Genomic DNA, 6281 nt, shown 5'->3' with positions numbered 1-6281 from the left:
GATGAACATTGATGCAAAAATTCTCAATAAAATTCTGGCAAATCACATAGAAAACCATATTAAAAAAAACCAGTTCACCATCATCAAGTGGGGTTCATCCCAGGGATGCAAGGTTGAGTCAACATACAGAAATCAATAAATGTAATTCATCACATCAATAGACTTAAAGATAAAAATCATATGATTATATCAATTGATGCAGAGAAAGCATTTGACAAAATACAGCACCCTTTCATGTTCAAAACACTAGAGAAACTAGTAATAGTAGGAGCATACCTCAACATTGTAAAAGCTATCTATGCTAAACCCAAGGCCAACATCATTCTAAATTGTGAAAAATTGGAAGCATTCCCTCTAAAAACTGGAACAAGATAAGGATGCCCTATTTTCACTATTCTATTCAACAGAGTCCTTAAAACTCTAGCCAATGCAATTAGACAGATGAAAGAAATTAAAGGGATACAAATAGGAAAAGAAGAACTCAAACTATCACTATTTGCTGATGACACGATTCTATACTTAGAGGATCCAAAAAACTTCACCAGAAAACTTCTAGAATTAATAAATGAATTCAGTAAAGCAGCCAGATATTAAATCAATACCCATAAATCAAATGCATTTCTATACATCAGTGATGAATCCTCTGAAAGAGAAATTAGGAAAAACTACCCCATTCACAATAGCCTAAAAAAAAAATACCTGGGAATTAACTTAACAAAAGAGGTGAAAGACCTCTACAAGAAAAACTACAGAACACTAAAGAAAGAAATTGAAGAAGACCTTAGAAGATAGAAAGATCTCTCTTGCTCTTGGATGGGCAAAATTAATATGTCAAAATGGCCATACTCCCCAAAGTGCTATACAGAATCAATGAGATTCCAATTAAAATCCTAATGTCATTTCTTATAGAAATAGAAAAAGCAATCACGAAATTCATTTGGAAGAATAAGAGACCCAGAATAGCCAAAGCAATCCTTAGCAAGACATGTGAAGCAGGAGGCATCACAATATCAGATCTTAAACTATACTACAAAGCTATAGTAACAAAAATGGCATGGTACTGACACCAAAATAGACATGTAGATCAATGGTACAGAATAGAAGACACAGAGACAAACCCACGTAAATATGGTTGGTTATCTTATACTAGACAAAGGCATCAAAAACATCAGAGAAAAGATAACCTCTTCAACAAATGATGCTGGGAAAACTAGAAATCCATATGTAGCAAAATGAAACTAAAAACCCTATCTCTCACCATGCACAAAAGTCAACTTAAAGTGGATCAAGACCTGGGAATTAGTCCACAGACCCTGTGCCTAATAAAGGGAAAAGTAGGCCCAAATCTTTATCACATTGGATTAGGCTCTGACTTCCTTAACAAGACTCCTAAAGCACAAGAAATAAAATCAAGAATTAATAAATGGGATGGACTCAAACTAAAAAGCTTCTTCTCAGCAAAAGAAACAATTAATGAGGTGAACAGAGAGCCTACATTTTGGGAGCAAATTTTTGCCACACAGACATTAGATAGAGCACTGATCTCTAGGATATATAAAGAACTCAAAAAAAAAATTAACACCAAAAAAACAAACAACCCAAGCAAAAAATGGGCTAAGGAGCTGAACAGAGGCTTCTCAGAAGAAGATATACATTCGGTCAACAAATATTTGAAAAAATGTTCAACATCTCTAGTAATTAGAAAAATGCAAATCAAAACTATTCTAAGATTTCATCTCATGCCAGTTGGAATGGCAGTTATCAAGAATACAGATAGCAATAAATGTTGGTGAGTATGTGGGGGGAAAATCACACTCATACATTGCTGGTGGGACTGCAAATTGGTGCAACCAATCTGGAAAGCAGAAGGGAGATTTCTTAAAATACTTGGAATGGAACCATTATTTGACCCAGCTATCCCACTCCTCTGGGTCTATACCCAAACTTAAAATCAGCATACTGTAGTAACACAGCCACATCAATGTTCATAGCAGCTCAACTCACAATAGCTAAACTGTGGAAGCAACCTAGATGCCTTTCAATAAATGAATAGATAAATAAACTGTGGCATATATACACAATGGAATATTACTCAGCATTAAAAGAAAATAAAATCACGGCATTTGCAGGTAAATGGATGGGGTTGGAGAATATCATGCTAAGTGAAGTAAGCCAATCCCAAAGAACCAAAGGCTAAAGGTTCTCTCTGATAAGTAGATGCTCATCCAAAATGGGGAGGGGGGAGGCATAGAAAAAAATGGAGGAACTTTGGGGCTGGGGATGTAGCTCAGCTGGTAGAGTGCTTGCCTTGCATCCACAAGGCCCCGGGATTGATCCCCAGCACCACACACAAAAAAAGAAAAAAAATGGAGGAACTTTAATTGGATAAAGGGGAGGGAATGTGGGAGGATGCAGCAGGGCAGGAAAGATGGTGGAATGAGATGGACATCATTACCCTAAATACATGTGAGACTGCATATAGTGTGTACAACCAGAGAAATGAAAAGATGTGCTGCAGTTGTGTACAATGAATCAAAATGCATCTTACTGTCATATATACCTTATTAAAATAAATAAATAAATACATAGAAAGAATAAGAATCTGACCTCTTATGTTTGAGTTCTACACACTGATTCAGCAACGGGACTGCCAGCCAGACGACTTGCAAGGCCCCTGTTCCCTCAAAATCAAGGGCATGAGCTAAAAAGACAGGATATGAAACAGGCTGAATTTGCACTTCCCCTCCCCCAAGTTGGGAATGGCTTCCTCATGCTGAGAGTGGAGGCTGGGAGGCTGTGACCCCCCACCACGACAGACACTGAAGAAAATGGGAGCATACATCTGCAGATGTACATTTCCTGTCTTTTGTCAATTCCCTTCCTCTTCTCCATTCAAAGTTCTACTCATTTTCAGAGATTTCAGAGACCAAAACCTTTGAGCCAATTAAGTGTCTTCCATTGTCCTTCAAAGCTGGCTCTGAATAAGACTTCTTTTCTCACCAATTTGACCCCGAGTATTCCTGAAGCGGGGGTTGTAGCCTTCCCTCTTCTCTCCCAGGCAGTTAGAGCCACCTGGCAACAATATGAGGGTGGGAAAAGAGCAGTCAGGCAGGGACATTTAAAAGGCACAGAAGGTGATCTTTTTAAATGGAACTTGAGATGAACAGTTTGTGTCAGTAAGTGAAGCTGAGGGTTCCTATGTATGGGTACCTGACAATAATTATCAAAGGGACTCTGCCAAAATCACGTTTGTCCTGAATTTTAATCTGAATTTGATCTAAAAGACCCGCTATTGGAACAAAATCCATATCTTGATATGTGTACAGGTGGGAAACTATTAAAGCTCACCTGCCAACCGCGATTAGGATGTTGGTTACTGTACTTCCTAATCTTCTAGTAAGTTTGTATTTTCCAGATTGCAAGGTACATGGTTAAGACAAAATGCATGGATTCCAGCACATGCCAACAACTGAGACTGGTCTCCCCATCCTCAGTAGATCACACAGACAGTGACTTTAGATCCCTGGCTAGACTGAGTCACACCCTTCGCCAGCTTGAAGTATTTGTACAAGGTGGACCTTTGCCCTTCACTGACGCTCAAGAATAAAGGATCACAAGTCTTCTGTGTGTGGAGCTGGGCAAAAAATGAAATAAGAATTGGAAGATACCAAAAACAAAAGGTATACTGAGTCTCAGAAGAAAAGCACCCATAAACCATTGTCAGAACTAGCCAAGAAGAAATTCTCTGAATTAATTAAAACAGACTGAAATTAAGGGTCTCTCTGAAATTAGGGGCAGTTTCCTGGTCACTCATTTGTCTGTGTCCTGTATTTCTTCATACCAAGAGAAAAGCCTGAAGCACTGTCCTCCTCCCCAGCCTGAAAGACACCAAAGAAGCTGAGAATAGGAATTGCCCCTGCCTTGGCCAGATGCCAATGGTGTGCTCTTTGTCTAGCATGGGCTGACTAAATCTGCATGTGTGTGTTTCCTGCCTTTTGTCCCACTTTGCCACCTCTTCTCCTATGAAAGCGTTCCTGGCTTTTCAGTTCTCCAAAGATGGGAATTTGAAACATAAAACTTTCTTCCATCTTCCTTCCAAGATGGCTTTCAATAAACCTACTTTCCTGCCAATTGACTGAGTATTATCAGCGTGCCAAGAGGGTGGAACCTCGCTTCTAGCCACTGCGAGCTAACAGTTCCTCCCAGTAACATACCTCTCCTGAGAGTAGTCACAAGAATGGCTTCCAAGAAAGGGTCCTGCCTGATACCTGAGAAAAAGGAACTCCACCCACACAGACCAAGAATCATCTGGACAGATAGAAGAGACAGGCCTTGCTGGTCCCCCCCCCCCCCACAGTCTGTGGTCAAGGTCATATCCTTATCACCCGATCACATTTCTACAGATCCATTCATTCTCTAAGCATAAAAAGCAATAGTTTTCTGTGTCTTTGGCTTTCATTTCTGAAGTCTCCTGTGCCGCTTTATTAAATAAATGTGTTATGCGCTTCTCCTGTTTACCTGTCTTTTGTTACAAGAGTGTCTGTCAACCATGACGCTTACGATGGGGAGGAAAGGGATCCTCTCTTTCCCCACATGTCTCAAGATTACTTTATGAATATTTTCCATGAAATTTATGGATGGGCAGAGGCAAATATATATTTGGTTGAAAGCCTAGTTGTCTTACCTAATTCTTTTTAAAAAATAATTATCACCAGATGGTAAATATTTCTTGAGCTGATTCTCAATTGCACTGAATAAGAATGTCTGGCCCAGCAGTTTGAATTTCATCAAGCATCTTATTAAATACAACCATAACTGACATTCCAATCACTATTGTTAGCCTGATGAAATCAAAGCTAATATTTTTTGGTTTCCCCAGAACTCTGTCATTATCTGGCATTTCAAGCAGCCGAAAGCTCTGCTTTTATAATGTGTTTAATGATTGCGCTCGAGGGAAGAGGGAGAGTCTTCAGGTAAAGGTGGCACTGCTATTAGGTGCTAGATGAAGGGGCTGAGAACCTCATGAATTCTGCAATAGAAAGCTGCTGGCATATTCGTGTCTACAGAGTCCCTGCTGTCTTTCTGTTTGGAATTTAAAACTATTCCCCAGGTACATATGAGCACGGCTCTTTGTTCGCAGCCCTCCTCCACAACATGATGATCTCTCACAATCCATTATCTGTTTTCTTTTGATATATATATAATGTATTTTTTGGTATTATAACTTTGATCGTGCCTCTGTTCCATTTGTTCTGATTCATGCCTGCCCTCCTTCCATCTTTATCATCTCTTTATTTTACTTCAGTTGCTGCACATTTTGTTATATTATTTTTCTTATGAAAGTCGACTCTGGTTTAATAAAGGAAAATGATACTTTCTTTTGCCTTGCTGGGAGCAAACTGCATAATATATATTTTTAAAAACCCTGTAGTGTGTGAAGGAATTCTATCAGGGTAGGGGGGTTGTGAGATTTTTCACTTGAGTCTTTACTGTCCTGCTTTTTATTTTTGTTCTCTTTGGAATACTTGGTTACTTTGGTTTGTAATACTAGATTAATTTGTTTTCATTTTCTTTGATCTTACGTATTTATTTTTCTTAAAATTATATGGATCTTTTTCCTTTTTCTGGGGGAAGGGAATGCTGGTTTTAAATTTGGTAATTTAAAACCTGTTTGATTTTAGAGAGAGCTATCTAGAGACAGTCTGGGAATACACTTGGCCCTGAAAATGTTGCTTTGTGTTTTCCATTCACTTTGGAGTTTCTCTCCCATAGAGCAGAGGACGGATTATGGTATGGAATGGCCCCAGAGTGTCTTCTGCAGCAATAATAATCATTCAATATTTCTTAGTTCCCTTTTTAGATGCAAACTATCAGTTTAAATCATCTACACAAAGCAAAAAAGACCTCTCCAAGTCTAATCTGAGATGAAAATCTCCTTGGGAGTGAAGTTTCAGTTCAGAGAACAAAGGACGAATAGACCAAAGGCTTAAAGTACCTTCCCCTGCTTCAGGGATCCAAGACAGCCAGCATACAGATGCGAAAGAAGGCTTAGGGCTAGACATCTTTTGCTCTGCTCTTTCTTTCTTCTTCTTTTGTGAAATGAAATAGACAGACCTGCCCAGAGGCAAGGGAGCTAAGCAGTTTCTAAACTTGGGCTAGGGCGCAAGGCAGCGCTAGTATGTGAAAGCCTCTGTTAACTGAATCAGGTCAAGAAGATGACAAAATACAGAATCTAGAGTGGAAGCCTTATGGGAATGCTGAGTTTAGGGAAATAAGTAGTA

Source organism: Marmota monax, unplaced genomic scaffold, assembly GCF_021218885.2.
Source record: "Marmota monax isolate L192 unplaced genomic scaffold, Marmota_monax_Labrador192_F-V1.1 WCK01_AAM20220418_F8-fsc00122, whole genome shotgun sequence".
Lineage (NCBI taxonomy): Eukaryota > Metazoa > Chordata > Mammalia > Rodentia > Sciuridae > Marmota > Marmota monax.
This window is presented reverse-complemented; position numbering follows the sequence as displayed.